This window comes from Narcine bancroftii, chromosome 4 (assembly GCF_036971445.1).
Source record: "Narcine bancroftii isolate sNarBan1 chromosome 4, sNarBan1.hap1, whole genome shotgun sequence".
Classification (NCBI taxonomy): Eukaryota; Metazoa; Chordata; class Chondrichthyes; order Torpediniformes; family Narcinidae; genus Narcine; species Narcine bancroftii.
Genome location: NC_091472.1, coordinates 247,195,930 through 247,220,669, shown reverse-complemented (window position 1 = coordinate 247,220,669; position 24,740 = coordinate 247,195,930).

Below are 24,740 nucleotides of genomic sequence, written 5' to 3'. Positions count from 1 at the left end.
CCAACTGCCCATTAGAAACAGTGATCGCATTTACATGGCATTTGAGGCAGATGGCAGGTTGTATCAATTTCTGCCACCATCATAAAGGACTCCCATCACCCTGATCACAACCTATACTCACTGCTACCTTGGGCAGAAGGTTAAGACAGTTCCTCCTGCTTACTGGGTCAGTTCAGCACACTGTATTTCCACCAGGTTCAGGAAGGGAATGAGTCTTACACCATGGTAGAAGTGCTCAAATTAAAATGAATTAAAACCACATGCCAGAGAGTGGGAGTGGGTTTGTCACTCGTGGTTTGCTTGACAATTGCCTCTCACTTCAGGCTGAAATAATGACTGTTTAGATTTGCAAAGGCAGAACTTTTGCCACCTGCTTGCCTTGTACAGCAAGTTTTCCACCTCATTCCAGTTCAGACCAAAGTCCAAAATACCACGGGACATAATCAGCAAGCCAGGATAAAATGATATTAGTGTTGAATTAAGGTAACTGGATGATTGATTGTTAGAGTCAACCCAAGATTCTGAAGGGTCTGCCTGCATGCTGTACAACTCAATGATTCCACAGCTTTATTGGCAATGAGATAATATTGTGACCAGGCTGGGGGTCCTTTGTAATACTGGTTACCTTCTTAAGGCAACTCCAAAATTATACACATAATGCACCCTATAAGCTATACATGTGACATGACTAACAAATTTATTACATATAAAAAGAGCAGGAATGCAGTCAAGACAAAAAAACATAAAGATAACAGAAAGCTAAAAATTTCAAATGCTGGAAATATGAAACAAAAATAGAATTGCAAGGAACACTCAGCAGATGAGGCAGCAGGCTGTGGAGAGAGAAAATGCAAATTAATGATCTGATCACAGAACAAGTCAGTTCTTACATGAAGAGGTAAAGGTCACTTATTGAGAGCCTAGAGAACTAGAAAAACTGTGGAAAAACAACCACCTGAAGAAACACACAAAGATCAGCATGTACAGAGCCGTTGTCATACCCACGCTCCTGTTCGGCTCCGAATCATGGGTCCTCTACCGGCATCACCTATGGCTCTTAGAACGCTTCCATCAGCGCTGTCTCCGCTCCATCCTCTACATTCATTGGAATGACTTCATCACCAACATCGAAGTACTCAAGCTGGCAGAGTCCACAAGCATCGAATCCATGCTGCTGAAGACCCAACTGCCCTGGGTGGGTCACGTCTCCAGAATGGAGGACCATTGCCTTCCCAAGATCGTGTTATATGGCGAGCTCTCCACTGGCCACTGAGACAGAGGTGCACCAAAGAAGAGGTACAAGGACTGCTTAAAGAAATCTCTTGGTGCCTGCCACATTGACCACTGCCAATGGGCTGATATCGCCTCCAACCGTGCATCTTGGTGCCTCACAGTTCGGCGGGCAGCAACCTCCTTTGAAGACCGCAGAGCCCACCTCACTGACAAAAGACAAAGGAGGAAAAACCCAACACCCAACCCCAACCCACCAATTTTCCCTTGCAACCGCTGCAACTGTGCCTGCCTGTCCCACATCGAACTTGTCAGTCACCAACGAGCCTGCAGCAGACGTGGACATACCCCTCCATAAATCTTCGTCCGCGAAGCCAAGCCAAAGAGAAAGAAAGAGAACTGTAACATACCCAGAAAAGAACTTAGGTTGGCTTCATTGGAACAATGTAAGAGATCGAAGACAGCAAGATCAGAGTGGATGTAGGAAGGACAAATATAGTGGAAGTAACATTGAAAAATTAACAGAAATGTTCTGAAAGTGTTAACCCAACCTGAGCCCATATCTCCAGGGGTATTTTTTTCTCTCTCTTCTGTCTTCGTTCATCTTCCTCTATTTACTTTTCTCCAGATAGATCAGCTCTGATGAACAAGCATTCACCAACCTCGCTGAGACAGTGTCAATGGCATTCATTTCACCTGGACAATCCATCTTCCCCTTCATTGCTCTGTAAATTGTAATGCATCAGATTTTTACACTTGAAATTGTTAAGAACTTTTATTTCTTTACTTCATATGTTCTGCCTTGCTGATGTAATATATTTTTAGCAATGCTTCAAAGAGCTACATTTAGAATATCAAAGCCATCAAGTCGTTTGAGGAATAAATTGAAATACATCAGGAATGCCCTATTAAATAGGTTATTTGCTTGGTTTGTGGAACATCTTGTATAATAATCATTAAAGAAGCATGTTCAGCTGATGAAACCATTTACACACTATTTCAAGGTCTCATTACCCATAACAACCAAGTGTCAATTGTGGACCTCAGTTTAGGTATCTCAGAGCATTAGCATGGTTCCGTTTGAGGGAGAGAGCCATGAAGACAAAACGTACAAGATGTTAAATGACTCAATTCAGCAGGTTTGTAGGCAATCGCAAATAAATTGCTGGCCCTTCCTCAAACAATAGCAGCATCCTTCTCTTTCAGAAACACTGTTCCTTGATCTTTTCCAATAATGTAATATTTTACCTTTGCACCATCAATCATAACAAACATTATTTTACTATTAGTCAAACAACAATCTAGGTATTTCATTTCCCCTCCTACTGTGCCAGTATAAATTCTGTTAAGATGAAGAAGGCATAAATGACAGCATATTACCACTAACAGTGAATTTTATTTAAAGACATGTTGCCAGGAGTATAGGATTGTTATGTCTCTCACACCTACAGAGATACACCCTGATTATAAACATATTTTAATCCACAAAGTGTAGCTGAATGTGGAAAAGTGAGAGTGAGAAGTAATATACACATCTAGAAGATGGCAGGCAATGTTGACTCTAGTAATAGAGTGGCTAACCACTGATCCTATACATTCAGTGGGGGACCAACCACCATCACCAACATCCTTGGGCTCACCATTGATCAGAAACTCAACTGGAGTGACCACAAAATTCTGCAGCTCGGAGAGTGAATCAAATGTGAGGTATTCTGCTGTGAGTTACTCAACTCCTGACCACCCAAGGTACACATTGGGAGTTAAATATTCACCATTTGCCTGAATGAATGCATTTCTGATAACACTCACCAAGTTTGACGTCATACATTTTGATCCTAAAGCTTCTTTTCCTTTGCTAGCATTGCATAGAGGCTGCAGTGTATACCATCCATGATGCAGAGCAGTGGTTACTTATCTCAGCTATTCCAATAGCCCCTCCAGATTGGGATACATCACTACTTCCAGGCTCCCATATGATCATATCAATTTATTGCTGATCCTTCATCATTGCTGAGTCAACACTCTAGAACTCCCTCCATAAAAGCACCTTGAGCAGAAGGAGTAGAGCAATTCAAGGTGGTCACACACCACCATCTTCCCAGGGGCAATTAACAATGGGCAACACCAGCTGGCCTTGCCAGAGTATCCTGAAAATCCATAAAGATATATTTCTTAGAATGTATCGGTGTTTTATTTTGTTAATTATTGGTTTGATATGTTCTTAATATTCTGCTGCAGATTGTAATTCATTTGAAAATGGATACTTTAGAAATGCATTTTCTGAAGAGATAGAAATGTTTTTTAGTTCACTCTTCAATTAGATTCATAATTTAATAGTTGAGAAATTGACAAATGGGTGCCAGCTGTTGTGGTCTGGTGAACAACACTAAATCTATCATGATGAGTGATGGGCTCTGGTCTTAACCATTCAGAAGGATATTGTTGGGCTTGCCAGGACAAAGGCAAGTCACCTACTTGTCCTGATCTTTTGTCCAGGAAGGCAGGTCACCTACGGGAAGTTGGCTGGAAGTGTTCTAATTAACTCTTGCCACTTTGCATTAGGATCAGTTCTCCTAATTAGGATTTCTGCAGAGAAATTCCTTCTCGCCACCCTTCCAATCTTCTGTCGGTACCCCATTCCTAAATGGCCACCGCCAGATGCCCTCTGTACCCTTCCGCCTCATGGGATCTACAGAGTGTCAATTAGATGAAGAAATGTTCCAGCCACAGCCCTGGCAACAACTTGAGTTAAGCAAGAAAGTTTGCAGATGCTGGGATTGTAGTGAAATTCACAAAAGTGCTGGAGAAATTTAGCAGTCACGTAGCGTCTAAAGGAAGTAAAGGGTAACCAATATATTGGGCCTGAGCCTGAGTTTCTCCAGTACTTGTGTGTATTGCATACCAACAATTTTTTCTTTGGCTCAGAAATCCAGAAAGAGCTGTCCGATACATTAAATGTCCCCTGACACATTGGTATAAGGTAGAGTGACCCCTAACTATCCTAAGTAGAAGAGGATATTCTACCTTTTGCCTTTTTCATACTGTCATTTTAACCCAGTAATTAACTGCCATTTATTGGTTAACATGCCAATGTAAATGCTCGTGAACTGGCATGTAGGTGTCATATCACTCCAGGGTTGAACCGCCTATAGGGAGGTTGTAACCCAATGTTAGTGACTTGTTAATGATGTATTTGTGTGCATGCGTGGTGAGACACTCTGCAAGAGCTATCAAAGGAGGAGGTAGAACCAATTGCAATCCCAAATTTGTCAATTAATAATTGTCTCAAACGGGGGGTTCGGGAGAAGTGGGAGCTCCTCATACTAACAGCTGAGGAGTGGCCTCCTTTCATTTAAAAAGCACAGTTCAAGATGGCCCATTATATAAGAGGATTGCCTCCAGGCTTAGAGACATGGGGTTGCCAGGGACAAGCCCCAGGTGATCAGCAAATTGGGCTCTTCGAAGGAAGCTTTTTCAGGTTATTAATCACAGTGGCAGGAGTGGGAGGGACCTGCTGGACTGGCCATACTATGACCTGGCCTATAATATCTGAGGCAAGAGCAGCCAGTCAGCAAACCCTATATCCCTGATTCTCAACATTAAGCCCAGTGAGAGGGCTCCCATAAACTCACCAGTGCCTTCATCCAGTTTGGGACCCTCTCCCCAGTTCCTCATCTTTCCCCCTGTGCCTTACCTGTCCCAGTACCTCATCTAACCTCTGAACTTCATCTGCCCCCAGTACCTCAACTGTCCCCAGGAACTCAATTGGCCCCACCACCTCACCTGCTGCTGTGCCAGATCCAAGAAATTGTTGCATTCACATCTTTCCGACTTTTCTAAAACAAAATTTGTGAGTGCTGTAAGGTAAAACATCATGAGATGGGAATGTGCAGGGCTGTAACAAGATGTGAATTCATCCTTGTACTTACAAGATAAGAGAGACATTGATGGATTGAGAGGCAGGAAGCTAGCAGGGAAAGGATAGCAACAGTTTTAGTCATTGGACAAGTAATGATATGATGATGTTCTAAGCACATATCCAAGGGTATAAAAAATCACCATTTTGCTGATAACGGCAGAATGCATTCTCCGACTAACATGTTTAGTCGCAAGTGTTACAATCCGGTAATAAAGAACAAAGAACCTTGATTTCGACTCAGCCTGGTGTTTGTCTCACTCATTCATGAACAAAGCAGACCTAACAGTGCTTGCCCAATTTTGCCCAATAAGTGCCAACTTTCTAATCTCCTATGTGCTCAATCTTCCACCAAGATGCAGGAAGTCACCATCGAGATCTGGGGGATGCTCCGTGAAATCGACCAAAAAGACCAGGAGCTTGACCACCTGTATCAGGAGAGGCAGGAAGAGAGGGAGGAGGGGCTGATGCGAACATAGCATGAGGCAGAGAGGCACGAACAGGAGGCTGGCCAGCAGGAAGGCCAGGAAAACACTGCCTGTTTAGTGCGGATGATCACCAATATACATCAGGAGATGTGGGCCCAGACGGGCCTGATAGAGACCTCATCTCCAAGCTTGGTGTTCCCACACACCTCCAACCTCCCTCCTCCTTTCTCCAGCCTCCTTCCCCTTCCAACCTCCTTCTTCCTCCTCCCTGCTGCTTCCTCAAACCTCCTCCCTCCAGCCTTCTCCCTCCTCCCACCACCATCAGCCTTCCTCCCTGCTCCCTCCTTGTCCATTCAGCCTCCTTCCCCTTCCAACCTCCCTCTTCCTCCTCCTCCCTGCTGCTTCCTCCAACCTCCTCCCTCCACCATCCGCTCACCTCCCTCCAACGTCAGCCCTTCTCCCTCCAGCATTAACTCACCACCTCCAGCCTCTTTCCTCCTCCCTCCACCATCTATCCACCCCAATGGACCACACCATTTACCATCCTACCCCCACAACACCTGACCAATTGATACCGGGGAGTGGAGAGGTGTCTGAGGGAGATGACTCTTTTAATCCCCCTTTCACCTCCTAATTCCTCCATTTATTAGCTGAAGAGCAGACTTTTTTTTAATTAAACTGATTCTTAATTGTACATAGTTTAAAAAGTTGAAGAGAAGTTTAGTTTTGAAAACTTTCTTTTTCATATGTGTACATAGCTCAACTTGTAATTATTTAAGTGTTTTCAAAACTTGTTCTTTCTACTACGTTTACATTTTTATGAAGCACCCCTTCGTGAGATGCACAATAAACTTTTTATTTAAATTTCATTTAAAAGCCTAAGATGTTTGTTTGCATTGTTCACAAAATGGACATAAGAGCCTCATGTATAACCTGTGGTGAACCCACGCTGTTGCATCCCGATAAGGAACTCTGTGTGTTGGATGGAGATCTGCCACTTTACTCCTCCACTCTTCCAAGAAGTGAACCTGGTTTATCTCACATTCAGGAGCATATCTAGGGAAATTAGCATCTATGGCAAGCACTGCAATTGACACCCCACCCATTATTAAAACTTACTTACTTCAACCCTTCACCCCGCAACAATTCCTCACTTTAAATACAAATCCAAAGTACTCTATTCAACAAAAATGTTAAGGAGATAGTGAAACTGCAGCGGGCCAACACAACAAACTACCATCGAACACAATTAGGTAGACAGCACATGGGATGAGACTCCTGCTCCCATAGGCTGCAGCAATAGAAGCCAAATTGACCAATCACTGCCATCAGATTGCAAAGGGGTCCAATCCAGCCCACGCACCGAAGGCAGCCAATCAGCAGCTGCCCATAAAAGGCAGAGCTGCAGCCCATTAAAGTCAGTGTCAATTACACTCCCTTGGTGTGCGAGTCTTCTTTCAGCCTCGAGCTATAACCGTAGTGACTTTGCTACAGTAGTGACCCCTGACTGCTCCAAATGGCATTTTGGACGAACAGCCCACAATCAACACCGTAGTGTTGAAACTGTCTGGCTTCTGGACGTTGCAACCATGGGTGTGGTTCCAGCAGGCCATGGTGCAATTCTCCATTCATCAGATCTCCACTGATGACACGCTGTACTATCACATGGTCAGCGCCCTCGATCAAGACACCACAGCCCACATGATTGACTTCCTCCAGCAGCCAGCGGAGCAAGGGAAGTATGTGGCCATCAAGGAACTTTGAGCAGCAACAGCTCCAACATTTGGACATTTGATACCAGTTCAATTCCACTCCGCTTTGGGGACAGACAATTCACCTGGAAGTTTATGATGGCGGCTTACAACAACCATTACTGGGTGCTGATTTCCTGAGAGCCAACTCACTACTGGTGGATATTAAGGTGCATCAGCTGGTACACGCCTGGACATTTCAGACACTCTTGATCAAGGGCACCGAACTTACTAAACCCTATCTACACTCGCTTGAGTCTTAGCAGAATTCCCCTCCATCATTACACCCCATTTCAACTTGGTGGGACCCAAACACTGGGTGAGACACCAAATTATTACAGAGGGCCCTCCCCTCTATGCCAGGGTGCTGCATCTACCCCCCACCCTGAGAAAATCAACCTGGCTAGAGAAGAGTTTCTAAAGATGGAGGAACTCAGCATTGTGCGGCTCTTCAATAGCCCATGGACCTCCCTGACTCCATACGATACCTAAGGTAGTGGGAGGTTGGAGGCTGTGCAGAGACTACCGCCACCTTAATGAGGCCACCATGCCGTGCCCCATATCCAGGACTTCATTGGTAACCTGCAAGAGGCACAGATATTCTCTAAGGTGGACCTCATCAGGGGTTATCATCAGATCCCAGTCCACCCTGAGGACATTCCCAAGACTCCCTTCATAACCACCTTTGGATTGTTCGAATTCCTCTGCATGCCATTCGGGCTGAAAAACATGGCTCAGACTTTCCAAAAGTTGATGGACGCAGTGGGCCGAGATCTGCACTTCGCATTCATCTACCTCGATGACATTGTAATAGTCAGCCACACCCGCACCGAGCACACTGCTCACTTAAGACTATTGTTCCCCAGGCTAAATGAGTTCAGTTTAACCATCAAATTGTTCAAGTGCTAGTTTGGCCAAGAAACAATACATTTCCTGCGCCATCGCATTGACCAACATGGGGCCAGGCCTTAACCCACCAAAGAAGACGCTATTCGTTCCTTCCCCAGACCATCGACTGAGAAGGGACTGCAAGAGTTTGCAGGCATAGACAATTTTTATAATCACTTCATACCTGCAGTGGCCCTGCATCATGAGTCTGGTATTTCCCCTCATGGCAGGGCCCAGTAAAGACATTCAATTGATGCAGGAGGCGACCAAGGCCTTCCAAGCAACCAAAGATGCCCTGGTCAAAGCCACCCTCTTTGTGCATCCCAGGACAGATGCCCCATCTGCCCTCACGGTAGATGTCTCCAGCACAGCAGTTGGGGGTGTACTTGATTAACGGCTTACAACAACTGATTAACGGACAATGGCAGCCACTGGTCTTTTTCAGTAAACATCTCAGGCTACCAAAGCTCAAGTATAGTGCCTTTGATAGGGAGCTGTTAGCGTTATACCTGGCAATTCAGCATTTCCGTTACTTCCTGGAGGGCAGGAAGTTCAAAATTTACACAGATTACAAACCACTTACCTTTGTTTTCAGTAAGGTGTCAGCCTGGCAACAGCGGCATCACTTCAGATAACTACATGTTGCTCTGTGACACCGCAACTGGTAAACCACGCCCCGTCATTCCGATCACATGGAGGAGGCGAGTTTTCAATTCGGTCCACAATTTGGCTCACCCTGCTATCAGGACAACAGTTAGAATGATGGCCAAGAGGCATGTCTGGCACGGCCTCCGTAAAGAGGTCACTCAGTGGGCCAAAACATGTACTCAGTGCCAGGCATCCAAGACCCACATTAAAGCCCCTCCACAACCCTTCGAACCAGCACGCCGCCGTTTTAGCCACATGCACATAGACATTGTGGGGCCCCTATCTGCATCCAGAGGTGCATGATATATATTGACCATGGTCGACTGGATGACTAAATGGCCAGAGGCGGTGCCACTACCTGAAATCTCAACAGAAACATGCACGGGCATTACCTGGGTAGCACGGTTCAGGGTCCCCAGAAACTTAACGTCTGACAGGGGGCCCAAATCACTTCCAGCCTGCAGACTTCCTTAACAAATACTCTGGGGACTCAACTCCACCACACCACGGCATACCACCCAAAGGCAAACAGACTGGTGGAGAGGTTCCACAGGCACCTGAAGACAGCTCTGAAGGCCCGACTCACCAGACTGAACTGGGCCAACGAACTCCCTAAGGTCCTGCTAGGCATCCGCCCCACCTCAAAAAAGGAACTTGGTCTATAGCGTGCCCCTAGGCAAATTTGTGGCAGCTTCTGAGGACTTGCAGGAGCTCCCGGCAGCCACATTGTCTTGATTGCGCGAGTGCCTGCACTCACTAGCCCCAGTTAAGACCAGAGCTCACGGGAAAGCCAGCACCTTTGTCCCAAAGAACTTTGCAGACTGTCACTATGTATTTGTCTGACTTGGGGCCACCGGCCACCCCTTCAACGGCCTTATGAAGAGCCATACCATGTCATCAAACACAATGGTTCCACCTGTGTGTAGAGTGGAGACCTTCATGCCCGACCGGTTGAAACCGACCCACTTGAATGTTAACCAGCCTGTTACTCACTGACCCCACGGTGCAGAGGTCGACTGGCAAAAGACAGTGTCCTGAATGCCGATTCTGGGGGGTGGGTGGAGGGGTCATGTAGCAACCCATGGCCCACGACCAGCCATAGAACACAATGATCGGGTAGACAGCCCACAGGATGAGACACCTATTCCCATAGGCTACAGGAATAGTGGTTGAATCAACCAATCACCGCCAGCAGATCGCAAGGGGTCCAATCTGGGCCCATGCATCTGGGACAGCCAATCAGCAACTGGCCTTGCTCAAGCCACGCCCCGGTGATGACACAGCCGGCTGCCTATAAAAGGCAGAGCTGCAGCCCAATAAAGCCAGTGTTGATTACACTCCCTTGTTGTGCAAGTCTTCTTTCGACCTCAAGCTATAACCCATTATACCTTGAGCTATAACCATAGTGACTCTCCCATAAAGCAGCATTTAACAATTACAATAGAAATGATCGATTTCACGGTCAAAGATTAAGGGCTACTGTTTTTAAATCACCCATTGCTCCAAATTCTCAGACTTTGTACAGTTTGGGCATCAGAAGGGGTTTGATCAAGGTGTGCCCTTGTCACTGTGATCTAGTCCATCTCTTCCTTCGTGGCATCACTCAGATCAACTAGAATCAGAGACTGAACACAAGCCCCTACTTTGCCAGCTCCACTGCAGTTTCCGTGATTGCTTAGCAAACATCTAAAACAGTGCACAAAATGCCTGAACCAAAGAGGACAGCTGCATATAAGCAGAGGAAAGGTGCTTCCCTGGCTTTGTGTGAACTTCATTTCTGACAGGAAATAAAACTGCGAGCGGATTCAAAAGGTGACTGTTGTGGAACCTGGCCAAGGTTTTAACAAGTCTAATATTATCGTGCATAGATGTTAATCAAGCATTGGTGTACCTTGCAAATGTGTAGCTGAGGTGTTCTCCCTCTCACAATCGTTCCCCATTATATAATGGTGCAAATGAGTCTGAAATCATATCACCTAATTTTCTTTTAATCTTGGTAGTTGTGTTAGCAGACTATTTGCTTTTCAAAATACATCCTCTACTTTTCTCTCTCCTTGGTTTCTTTTGTATCCAAAATCTGAATGTTGTTTCCAGGTTAGCTGGTTGGTCCATGATTTACAGTATTTCAATCTCTCTGTTTAACAGAACCTAAATAAACACAATATTTACAAAATGTTTATTGTTTATTACAATTTGTACAGATGAATAACAAACTGCTGCAAATAAATGATAGCAGGTCGATATCAGGGAACACACACCCAATTCAATATTATTTAACTTAATTTTATCCCAATTTGGAGACTTGTGGCATCTCACCTTATGGCACACAAAACAGTATCAATGTGACATTTCTGAGTTTAAAAAGCTCAGAAAACACTATTTATTACATGGATCTGATGACCTCCTGATGTTTCATTATAACCAATGAAGAACTTCATTGTTGTATAGCCATGGTAAAAATGACAAGATCATTTTGTGGCCAGCAAGGCCCATGAAGAGGACTGATATATAAGATGTAAGGAGAAAAGACACTCAATAACCAGAAGCAATCAATGGAACTGAATGTCCTATATGTGCTATGATAATGGAACTAATTGACATAAACCTTTTCTTGCACAAAAAATATTTATATGCAGCCCCTGGACCCCGCCCACAGACATGCCTACCTGATAGAGAAATGAACATTGGCTCGGGCTCCTTGAATCAATGCCCTTCTTCAAAACTTATCCCAGTCTTGAAGTTCCTTCCAGTTAACACGGGCCAAGCTAATCAAATCACCTGCAATAAATATCTTCTAAAACTACATGGCCACTGTTTGTTGAAAGCGTGCACTATAGGCATGATATCTCAAGTAGAAATGAAAATGTACACAACCTAAGGTTAATGGTGGAGACAGAAAAGGAAACATAGGACAAGAATTTCTAAATTCTGCAGACACTGGGACACTCCATGTGATGTAGTTTTCTGAATGGATTCGTGAATGACCATATGCGACTATTCGTTATCACAAATCGCCTAGAGTAAGCATACTTTAAAGAAAATGTACAGATCTACTCTATCTATGATTCACTCGCCAGTGCTAAAATGCCAATTTCGAGCAGAACTTCTCTGCTACCTTGGAAACCAAACATCACACATTTGTTAAAATAGGCAACAGTCACAGCCTTCTGATGCAGGCGATGGCTGAATTATACCACTAATGGTATAAAATATCAATAATTTTACACAAACCGATCGCATAAATGACCGTGGAAGCCAGCCGCCATGGCTCCAAGGGCCTGGCAGCGCTCCCAACCCCATGGCCCTCCCACATCTTCCCTCCACCCTCCCTCCTCGGTGGCACAATCACACTTAAAGGCTGGTCTGCAACTTTTGCGAGGCTGAGCAGCGGCCCCACAGCAAGCCGTGACGGCACTGGAAGCATTGCGCTGGTGCACGGTGCCGCTGTTTCTTCTTCCCCTCCTCCTTTCCCCCCCTCCTGCTGCTCTGCCCAGGCTGCATGTGGCATAGCCTGACAGCAGATGTGTGTCACTGGCCACCTGACGATTGATGAGGCAGTGAAACCATGGAAAGCAAGCTCAGCACCAGACCGGCCAAGGGGAAGCACAGAGGGGATGGGCTGTGGTCAATCGGAGAGCCCCTGCAGTGCTTGTGGTTGGAGGTGGCCAGGAGTGGGAGAACTGCTCAGTGGCAAGGTGCCCCCCTTCAAGTGACACTCAGGGCATATGCCATAGCTGCCATACCCTAGATACGCCCGTGCTCACATATATTATGCAGGACACGACAGGCATGCAAAAGCGGTACGAATGTTCAGTTGTTTGGCCAGGCACCTCCAGTGACCTTTGAGACACCCAAAAACATTCTCCACAAGCATTCATGTGGAGTTCAGCTGGTCGATGAATTTTTGCTTCTGATGATCGAGCGCATGGTATTGCATGAGCCAGTTCTTGAGTAGATAGGCAGAGTCCCCAATCAAATGTACAGGGAAATTCACTCCATTAGCAATCTTGGATACCTGTTGGCAGAGTAGTGTAGAAGTATAGGTTTCTTATACAACCTCTGACAGCATAAACAGCAGTGTACGTGTTTCATCCTGTGACCACTGGTCCATACATGGGTTGGAACTGACCCCTGGTCATCATATCTCTATGCTATATAGATAGATCTAAAAATATAGACACACACACTAAACCACTAAAAGTCTTTTTCACAAGCTAGAGAATGTTTCACATTCATGATGCAAGCATCACACTGGAGTGAGGCACATTGACTTACTTCACATGGGAAGGGATAACAGCCTGCGTCCTCAGCCTTTCTGTAAATGGCAAGAACTCGAGCATCATGAGTGTGACCAGGCCAACCCACATACATGTCAGTGAAGCTGAAACCACAAATGGATTATGCTTTGATTGACGTATTGAAAATACACAAATAAAGACAAAAGAATAATAATAGTTTAGCGCATGATCCTTAATCGGAGGACAGACTACCTGCCAATCAAGGTTTGGCCCCACCCCACTTATTAGTGCACATCTTGCCATTGGCCAATTTAAATTCCTTTGTACTTGGCCTTGGGCCATTGACATTTGTAATCAGCTTAACCTTGCTGGCACTGAGTCATTGGCCCCAGAAAATTACTGGGCTGGAATCTCCAGCCTGCTTGTACTTGGCCTTGGGCTATTAGCTGTTGTAATCAAATTAACCTTTGCTGGCACCAAGCCATTGGATCACTGCTAATGACCTGGCTGGATCTCTAGCCCTCCAGCACTATAATAGGTGTTATGTGTATTTTGTTCCCCCCTCTTTACCAGCTTGGGACCAAACTGCTTCACTTCAGGCCTAGAACCATGGAAAGGTACTGGAGAAATTATTGGTAAGATGTGCACTGCTTGAAAAGGTTGGGAGTATTTAATTAGTGTTTGCACTGAGTTGATGGGTGGTGGGGTATCATTAAATTTTCCTTTATTTTTTATATTTACCCAGTTTGTGGGGGGGGGGGGTAAGGGGAAAGATCTGGGTGTGGGTGTGTGTGCTTTTTTTTTCCCCCATCTTCATTAAGTGTACTTGTATGTTTCCCTCGCTGCTGTTTTCCCACACTTGCCATTAAACTGAGTGTTGTTTATTGTTGATGTGACTTTTTCCCAATGTTTCCTATTAAACTGTGTGCATTGGTTATTGTAATCCTAACTTTTCCCCACATTCATTATTGGATGTCCATGTTTTATTGCCAATCTGATTTCCCTTGGGGTGGGGGTATGTGTGTTACCTCTGCTGACATTTTCCCATGTTCTGCCTTCTTTAGACAAAATCTTTTGCTACCAAAACTGTGTCTAGAGTCCTTGCTTTTGAAACCCACAAACCCGTTTCCCCACTTACAATATGCTCCTCAATTTTTTTCATTAAATATTCTCACTTGAGAGCACATAAACAGTTTCGACACCATTTGCAACATCTTACTGATAACTATGTTGATATGATCTGCCTGCGTGGTGAGAGAAGCACAAGACAATCACCTGGACCACATTGACGTCTGCTGTTGTTGAGAAGGGGCAGACCTTCCTTCCTGTGAGTGTATATTACATCACTCAGGATGTCACTGCTGGAGGATATTTGCCCCTTTGCTCTGTGATGCCAGGTGGTGAACATGAAAGGGTGTAGAAAACCAATTAATATTGGTCCAGTGTGAACAGCTGTTTGGGAATTTTAAAACTGTTTGTTGAACTGCCAATTTAGTAGTTCACCAGTGTGAAAGGAGTTACTGCCTTAATCTGGATTGCAGAGAGCAGAATTTAGAACATGGAACATTACAGCACAGTCCAGGCTCTTTGCCCATGATGCTGTGTTCACCTATTCCACAATTTGTTTGACATCTCTGCCAATTAATCTTAACCACCTTATGCATAGTTATATTGAAGGCTTGGTGTGGGGGTGGGGTGCTGCCAGCATATTTTTAATTTGAATATTTAATTTTAATTTTTACAAGACTCATGGAATGTTATTACATATCATATAAATAGTATTTTAAAATTATGGACTCGTGTGGTCACCCACCCCCCCCCTGCCCCACTAACAAAAACAATTGTCGAACAAAGAAGGGATGTTTGAGCCTTCATTAATAAGTCCATAATCTTGATCTTCAGGGATTCAATACTATTAACCCAACTATATTTAAAACTTTTCAGGGAAGTTAATTATATCCTTAAGCCAGGATGATTCAAACAAGGTTGCCATATTTTAACAAAAATGTTACATTTACTTCTAAGATTATGTTCTTTTCTGGGGGGGGTGGGGGGGCACAACTTTTCATCTCCATATTCCAGCGAGTGACAAGTGTGGGGGGAGGGGGGGAGTCGGATTTCCATGTAACAGCTAGACATCTCCTGGCTGCCACTAGTCCAATTCTCACAAACTCGATTTGATATTTTGATAGCTTTGTGCTGATAACCATAAGATGCTCAATAAATGTAGTTCTAGTTCCAATGGAAAATCCACTTCTGTAACTTTTAATTTACATTTTTAATCATATGACATTAGTTGTATATTGATACCAACACTATATAATTAAATGTAAAAAAAAAACACAACCTCCCTCATCCACCCTAACACCCTCCCTCCTCCCCTACCCACCTACAAAGAGAGAAAGAAGGTGATCATCACTTAAAAACAATCATTGTCAACTTTTTAGTTGTGGAAAATGAGACACCCCCTGGAGCAGATTGGGAGATCAAATTTTAATATCAAGAGTTTTTCAATATGGGTGTCATACTTTTACAAAAAAATGCTATTTATCCCTCAAATTATATATTATCTTTTCAAGAGGAATACAGGATTTCATTTTCAGTCTGCCATCTTTGCACTCCTAAAACTAAATCAGATTTCCAAGTAATAGCCAAACGTTTTTTTAGAAACAGCCAAAGCCAAACATAAAAATTCGATTTGGTACATAGTCAATCACAACCCTAAAACAATCAACTTAATACCCCCTAATAAAAACAACATTGGATCTAATGGTAAACTTACTTTTAATACTTGCTCCAAAAACAATTTAACTTGTAAACAAAATTTCTTAACCTTGGAACAAGTCCAAGTGGAATGAAAAAAGTACCTATTTCTTGTCCACATCTAAAAACATAAATCTGAAGAATTTAATTTGAATTTTTTTTAATTTTTAAGGAGTTAAAAATACAATTGATGTAAAAATTGTCCCAATATCTTTATAACCTTAGTCATACTATCTTTACACAAATTTCTCCATCTTTCTATTTAAATCAAGTTCCCATTTCATTCTTGATTTATGAACATTCAACTTAAGCATTTTGTTTTGTAATAACCTATATATCTAAGAGATAAATGTATTTGATTCTTCGTTAGGGAGCAATAATTCTAAAGCAGATTGTCTAGGTAATTTTAAACTATGATCTAATTTCTCCAACAAAAAAGTTTTAACCTAATAATATAAAAAAAAGTACTACTAGGAACTTGAAACTTCTCCTTCATTCGATTGAAAGATAAAAACTTCCCTGCTTCAAAACAATCTTCAACTTTTTAAATCCCCATTGATTCAATAATTTCAAAAACTGATTATTAACAGTAAAGGGTAAAAGTTTATTCTGATAAAGGCATTTTTGCTAAAATCTTCCCCTTCCCACCTCTCTGATAATCAATTTTATTCCATATTTCAATTAAAAGTTTCAAAAATTGGTGGATCTATACCAATTAACAATTTTGAATCCGACTTATGAATAAATTCGGCCATAAAGTTCTAATCAATTTTATCTAACCCTCTATTGGCCCAAATAGAAGATTTATTTAAATCAAACATTACATTAATAAATTTCAATTGTGCAGCTTCATAATTATTCTGAAAATGAGGAAGTTGTAAACCACCTAATTCAAATTTCCAAGTCAATTTCTCCAAAGATATCCCATTCATTTTCCCCTTCCATAAAAATGTTCTTACAATTAAATATTCCATAAAAATGTTCTTACAATTAAATTAAGAGCTTTAAAAATAAACAAATAAATAAATAAATAGATAGATAGATTTGGGTACTAAACAAGGGATAGATTGAGAAAGATATTGAATCCTCAGAAAAATGTTCATTTTGATATTTAACTCTCCCTATTAAAGTAGTATTAAAGTAAGTCATTCCATCTATTTAAATGATCTTTAATTTTATTAAATAATGGAACATAATTTAACTTATAAATTATCTAAATTTTTATTATTTCTAATACCTAAATATTTAATTGGAATATTTGTCCATCTAAATTGAGCTACACATTTAAAATGATCATAATCTCCTAATAATGGCATAACTTCACTTTTATCCTAATTAATTTTATAGCCAGATATTTCTCCTTAATCTTGTAACTTTTTATATAGAGAAACTAAAGAATTTTCAGAATCTGTTATATAAATCAATACATAATCTGCAAACAAACTAATTTCATATTCCTCTTTATTCACTTTAGTTTCTTTAATACCAACATATTGTCTTATTGATTGTGCCAAAGGTTCAATTGCTAAAAACAAACAATGTAGGAGATAAAGGACAACCTTGTCTTGCCGATCGTGTTAATGAAAAAGGAGAATTGCCCATTAGTAACTACTTTAGCTAAAGGATTCTTATATAAAGTTTTAATCCAATTAATAAACTTTGACCTAAATTTAATTTTTTTTAATAGAGACCATTCTAATCTATAAAAAGCCTTTTCTGCATCTAAATATAAAACTAATGCTGGGTTCAATTGTCTCTGAGAGCTATGTTTTAAACTAATTAATTTAGCTACATTATCAGCAGAGTATCTTTTAATAAATCCAGATTGATCTAAATGAACCAACTCTGGTAAATATTCATTTACTCTATTAGCCAAGACTTTAGCAATCATTTTATTATTAACATTTAATAATAATATAGGTCTATAAGACTCGGGTTTTAATAAATCTTTATCTTTCTTGGGTATCACAGCATTCGAAAAAGATTCAGGTCAAGAACAAGTTTCAGTTCCTTGTTTTAATACTTCCACCAATTATTATATTTCCATCTCCTTGCACCAAATTTAAAAAAGCATCTTGAATAAATTTTTCATCTATATTAGGAGCATAAATATTCATAAAAATACAAGATTCTGAATAAACTTGTCAATTTACTAATAAAATCTACCAAAAGGGTCAATAATTGTTGATAATTTAAATGGCAAATTTTTATTAATTAAAATGACTACTCCTTGCACTTTAGAATTAAAAGACAAAGCTATAACCTGTCCAACCCATTCCCTTTTCAACTTTTGATGTTCTTTCTCTGTTAAATGAGTTTCCTGTAAAAAAGCAATATCTACTTTCAACTTTTTAATGAGCTAAAACTCTTTTCCTTTTAATTTTATTATTGAGCCCATTCACATTTAACATTACATAATTTAAACCTTGTATTGCCATGTTTTAATTTTAGAAAATATTCAACTCTCCTCTCCACCATGGGTCATTCCAGCTCCACAGCCAATTTTCAAAACATGCCATCTCTAAGATAGAAACCAAGAAACCCTAAGGGTATATTTTAAAAAAATATAAAAAAGTGCTGATTAGGTCAGTGCTAACTCCCTTAATAATGAGAAGTGGCCCTTGCAACTGATGGCATGAGACCTTGGAAAAGTGGGGGAAAAAAAGAACCTGCCTCCCTGGACAGAATATTAAAATTAAATTTCAATCAATCAAGTAGGGTAACCTTCAAGGTCTCTATTAACTTGATCATCAATTTCAACTTGAACTTCAGTCAGCTGTCTTCCAGGTGAAATCCCTCCTTGTAATTTTTCTTGATCCCCTTCAATGTGCTGAGGTACAGAAGATTGCCTTCCATTCTGCTTAATATTGGGCAACAAATTGGTAAATTTCAAGGCTTCAGACTCATTAGCAAAAAATTGAGCTTGACATCATCCATAAAAAAACTTTAAGGACTGCTAGATATCAAAAAGCAAATGTATATCCCTTATTCCACAAAACTGATTTTGCTGAATTAAATTCTTTTCTTCTTTTAACAATTTCATTACTCAAATACGCATAAAAAATACTCTATTGCTCTGAATCACTAAAGGGCTTCGTTGTTCCCTGGCTTTTTGAACTGCCATTTTTAAAATCATTTCCATATCTTGGTAACATAAACATTTAATCAAGATGGAGCGTGGCGGTGGTTGTCCCAGATACGGTTTTTTCCTTAGAGCTCTATGTGCTCTATCGAATTCCAAACCATTTGGAAAATCCTCTGGTCCCAAAATTTCAGGCAGTCAATTTTGAAAAGATTTCACTGGATTATTGGCTTCAACGTCCTCAGGCAAACCAACAATTTTCACATTATTTCTCCTACTCTGATTTTCCAACCTATCAACTTTCTGCAACAAATCCATCTTCTGAACTTTCCAAGCTGTAATTTTTTTTTTTATCTTGAGGATATCTTTACATTCTTCCACCTCCATATGACATCCCTGGAAACCTTTTTCAAATTTTTAAACTTTAATTTTAATTTTTTCAACAGATTTATTACATTTTGCCATATCAGTTTACTTTAGTCATTTCTTCTTTAATAGCTTCTAAATGATTAGTAAAATCAGCTTTGACTTCAGCAAAATTTGCATCCATTTTCTGACTAAATAAGTCCATTTTATCAAAAATCTGTGGGTCAAGAAGTTTTGGGGTAATATAGTATGGACCCATTTTACCTTGAATATATTGATCTCCTCCTTCTGTTTCCTCTCCTTGTGACTGTGGAAAAAATGCTTTCTTCTCCTCCAGGATCTTTTTCTTCCTCCTCCATTGAGGTTGCCAAGGGCTGGAACTGTGCACGGGTTTTTTGTTTAGCCCTTGTCTGACCCGTGACAGTTGTCGGAGTCGGATCCACAGACTCCGACTCAATCACTTCTATGACGTGCATGTGCGAGGTTCCACGCATGGGTGATGTCTCTACTGCCACTTCCATAGTTTTCTTCCGTGCTCCAGCACCATCTTCACCAACTCCCCAAGAAGGTGACGCCGGAGCCTGAATTCTCACCTGTGGAGCCTTTGTTGGTCGGGGCTGGAGTGGAACTAGGATCAGAGGCTGAGTCTTCAAGGTAGGCCCTGATTTTTCCAACAAAGTAACTTCAGTTTCATCCATTTTTTTTGTAGTTTCAGTTCTGGATTTTTTTGTAGCCATCTTCTGAGACCTAAGAAATTTTTAAAACCAGTTAAACTTTAAAAAACAATAGTTTAAAAAAAAAGTCAGGTACTAATTAATTCTCCCAGGAGAGGTGTTTTCGACGTCTCCTCCATATGGCATCATGTTATGCCCCCACTTCTATCATTTTTATCAGCATTTCTGCTAAGTCATTCCAAAAGGATCTTGCTTTCACGTATAGTCAGGTTGAATGTATAAATGTTTCAACCTCTATACCACACCTAAAACACGAGTCTGGAATTTCAGATATAAACTGTTGTGGCAGATCAGATATCTGTAGCAGCAACCCGGCTCCACTTGTTACGTGTGATCAGCGGAGCAGCTGCAGCAAAGATGGCACTGCGGGTCCTTCTCTTCCACTACAGACTGGAAGTACGCTCTTATGTCAGTGTGATGTGAGTTCCAGGATGTAAGCGATGGACTCCAGAGAGCCTCAAAAGGCTGCAACGCAAAACTCGAAGTAAACTAGTTATGCTTAATGAGCTTTCAGCCTGCTGTCTCAGTTCATCCCACTGCACTCATGCACACAACCACACCATGTAATTTTTATGGTGTAAAGTATAATTGATACATAAAATTGTATTGTATCAATCTAAATATGATATTATCAGACCCCAATTTTGACCAATGTTGTTCTTGAATACTTTCACCCCTGAGTCCATCTCCCACCTTTCCCTCGATTTGTGCAAGCCCGGTTTCGGGCTATTGCTCTGCAATTGGAAATACATTTACTTGTGATCCCCTTTGGAAGAGGAGCACCCATGTCACTACATATTGGCAGGGCCAGGGCTGGTCCCAAGCTACACATTGGCAGGGCCAGGGCTGGTCCCAAGCTACACATTGGCAGGGCCAGGGCTGGTCCCAAGCTACACATTGGCAGGGCCAGGGCTGGTCCCAAGCTACACATTGGCAGGGCCAGGGCTGGTCCCAAGCTACACATTGGCAGGGCCAGGGCTGGTCCCAAGCTACACATTGGCAGGGCCAGGGCTGGTCCCAAGCTACACATTGGCAGGGCCAGGGCTGGTCCCAAGCTACACATTGGCAGGGCCAGGGCTGGTCCCAAGCTACACATTGGCAGGGCCAGGGCTGGTCCCAAGCTACACATTGGCAGGGCCAGGGCTGGTCCCAAGCTACACATTGGCAGGGCCAGGGCTGGTCCCAAGCTACACATTGGCAGGGCCAGGGCTGGTCCCAAGCTACACATTGGCAGGGCCAGGGCTGGTCCCAAGCTACACATTGGCAGGGCCAGGGCTGGTCCCAAGCTACACATTGGCAGGGCCAGGGCTGGTCCCAAGCTACACATTGGCAGGGCCAGGGCTGGTCCCAAGCTACACATTGGCAGGGCCAGGGCTGGTCCCAAGCTACACATTGGCAGGGCCAGGGCTGGTCCCAAGCTACACATTGGCAGGGCCAGGGCTGGTCCCAAGCTACACATTGGCAGGGCCAGGGCTGGTCCCAAGCTACACATTGGCAGGGCCAGGGCTGGTCCCAAGCTACACATTGGCAGGGCCAGGGCTGGTCCCAAGCTACACATTGGCAGGGCCAGGGCTGGTCCCAAGCTACACATTGGCAGGGCCAGGGCCGGTCCCAAGCTACACATTGGCAGGGCCAGGGCTGGTCCCAAGCTACACATTGGCAGGGCCAGGGCTGGTCCCAAGCTACACATTGGCAGGGCCAGGGCTGGTCCCAAGCTACACATTGGCAGGGCCAGGGCTGGTCCCAAGCTACACATTGGCAGGGCCAGGGCTGGTCCCAAGCTACACATTGGCAGGGCCAGGGCTGGTCCCAAGCTACACATTGGCAGGGCCAGGGCTGGTCCCAAGCTACACATTGGCAGGGCCAGGGCTGGTCCCAAGCTACACATTGGCAGGGCCAGGGCTGGTCCCAAGCTACACATTGGCAGGGCCAGGGCTGGTCCCAAGCTACACATTGGCAGGGCCAGGGCTGGTCCCAAGCTACACATTGGCAGGGCCAGGGCTGGTCCCAAGCTACACATTGGCAGGGCCAGGGCTGGTCCCAAGCTACACATTGGCAGGGCCAGGGCTGGTCCCAAGCTACACATTGGCAGGGCCAGGGCTGGTCCCAAGCTATCTCTTAAAAAAGATCTTAATTGAAGATAGCAGAAGAAAGTTCTATTTGACCAATCATATCTATTTTGTAGATGTTCAAATGGCAGAAATTGTCCTTGTTTATAACAATCCTCGATACACTTGACACCTTTACGGTGCCAAGTGTGTCCAGGATTTTATTTCCTAATGTCATTGGTATTAACTTATTTTAATGAGGGTGTTTTGGAATTTTTAAACATATACATTTGACATCACTGCCAGGTAATCGTGCCACCTTGTGCATAGTTATATTGAAGGATGGGGAGGGTGTGCAACTAGCTGCCAGCATTCTCACACCAACCTAGTGCTAACTACCAAAGACAAACTTCTTACTCCAAGTTTATTGGCTTAACAAATCTGACTGAGCATTTAATTTCCTTCTGGAGGTGTTAATATAATGCCACGACATGTAAGCACACACTGCTCCCACAGTAAATATCTGACAAGTGTTCAGTGTTATGTCTTGTACAATAATTCAATGTCATTTTTCACAACACATTGTAGGAACTCAGTAAGCTGTAGAATAAACACATTCAACTCTATTGCACATACACAAATCCAGCACTGCTTTTATTAGTCATTGTTGACTAAAATCAATAATTTTAAGAGTTTTTCATATTTATAAACCTAAAGGACATGATAAGGGGATAGTTTTCCATCTTTGTAAAACTGGAGGACAGGGGAGAAAAGTGTAAATGAAAAGGAAATGTATGGGGATTTTTTTTATATCCACAGTGATTTGTATCTAGAATGGGCTGCCAGGTGTAGCGGTGGTGGCAGATACAATAGTCACACTTGAGGTTTCTGGATGGACAGATGAATGTATTGAGAATGGATGGATATAAATCAGATGTGGGCAGAAGAGATTTGATAATCTGCTGTCATATTCAGCACAGACAGCATGGGCTTAAGGGCATGTTCCTGTTTACTGCTCAATGTTCTATGGTCTCAGTACCAAACCTTCACACTTTATGTATATCTTTTAATTATACAGCACAGTAGAAGGCCCTTTGTTCCATTTAACCCATGCTATCTAATTACACCCAATCAACCTATAAACCCTATACATTGTGTGCGTGTGTGCGTGTTCCATGGTGAGTGTGGCAGGGCATCCAACATCTCGCCAATTACAAAACTAGCAATAGTATGACTGTCAGTGGTGACACCACGCCTGACTGAGGATCATAATTGTTTCTTTACACGATTTGAGGTGAAGGCAGCGGAAACTAAGACAACACCCTCCTCAGTGGCCAACAGCCATGTTTTCACTGTGCAGGAGTGTGGTGCGAGACGGGTGCTCAGGGTGGTGAATCCAAGGAACGCTGCCGGCCCTGATAGTGCGGCAGGAAGGGTGCTGAAGGAATGTGCATACAAGCTCTCCAAGGTCTTTACAAACATCTTCAACCTGTCCCTGTCTAAATCCATCATCCCACCTTGCCTGAAATCCGCCACTATCATCCCACTGCCAAAGAAGAATGCCATCAGCAGCCTCAATGACAACCGTCCAGTAGCACTTGCAGCATGAAGTCATCATGAAGTGCTTCAAGAACCAGGTCTTGCAACATAAAAGCCAGATTCCCACTCACCTTTGATCCATATCAGTTTGCCTACAGAGCAAGCAGGTCTACAGTGGATGCCATTGCCACTGTTCTTTACTCTGCACTAACCCACCTTGAACACCAGGGGAGTTATGTGAGGATACTTTTTATAGACTTCAGCTCTGCCTTTAACACTGTCATCCCAAGCAGACTGGTTACAAAACTTGCTAAATTAGGATTTTCCAAATCTATTTGTCTATGGATTAAGGGTTTTCTAACAAACCACACCCAGACTGTTTACAATTGACATTCACCTCTCCACTACCCTTATTCTAAGTACTGGCTACCTACAAGGGTGTGTATTGAGTCCCATCCTCTACTCTCTTTATACCCATGATTGTGCCTCCAATGCCATCAAGTTTGGGGACAACACAACTGTGGTTGGACTTGTTTCAGAGGAAACAAGACAACCTACAGGGATGAAGTCCAAAGACTGACAGTGTGATATTCAGAGAACAATCTCTTCTTGAGCTCTTCTCAAAAATAAAAGAATTTATAATGGACTTCAGGAAGAACAGTATAGTTCCGGACCCATTATACATCAACGAGGACTATCTGGAAAGATGTTCACAATGGTGGGGAGAGTTTCATCTGTTATATACTGTGCTGTGTCTGGTAACCTTTGCAGGACTGGCCACTCAGAAGTATTGGTGGCCCCATACCAGACTGCCTAATCTGTCTGCCTAACAGCAGATGAAAACAAATTTCATGTAATATTGGACTCTTTATTACATATCAATAAATGAATCTTGAATGCAACTGGTCTGCACACTTTCCATCATGTATCTGTGGAAGTTTCCCAAAATTACTGATGTCCTACCAATTCTCTGTAAATTCCTAAGGAACTAGAGGCATTGATGTGTTTTCTTCAGAATGGCTTTTATATGATGGAGCCAGGAAAGGTCCTCCGAGATGGTGACTCCCAGGAATTTAAACTTGTTCACTTTCTCCACCTCTGGCTCCCCA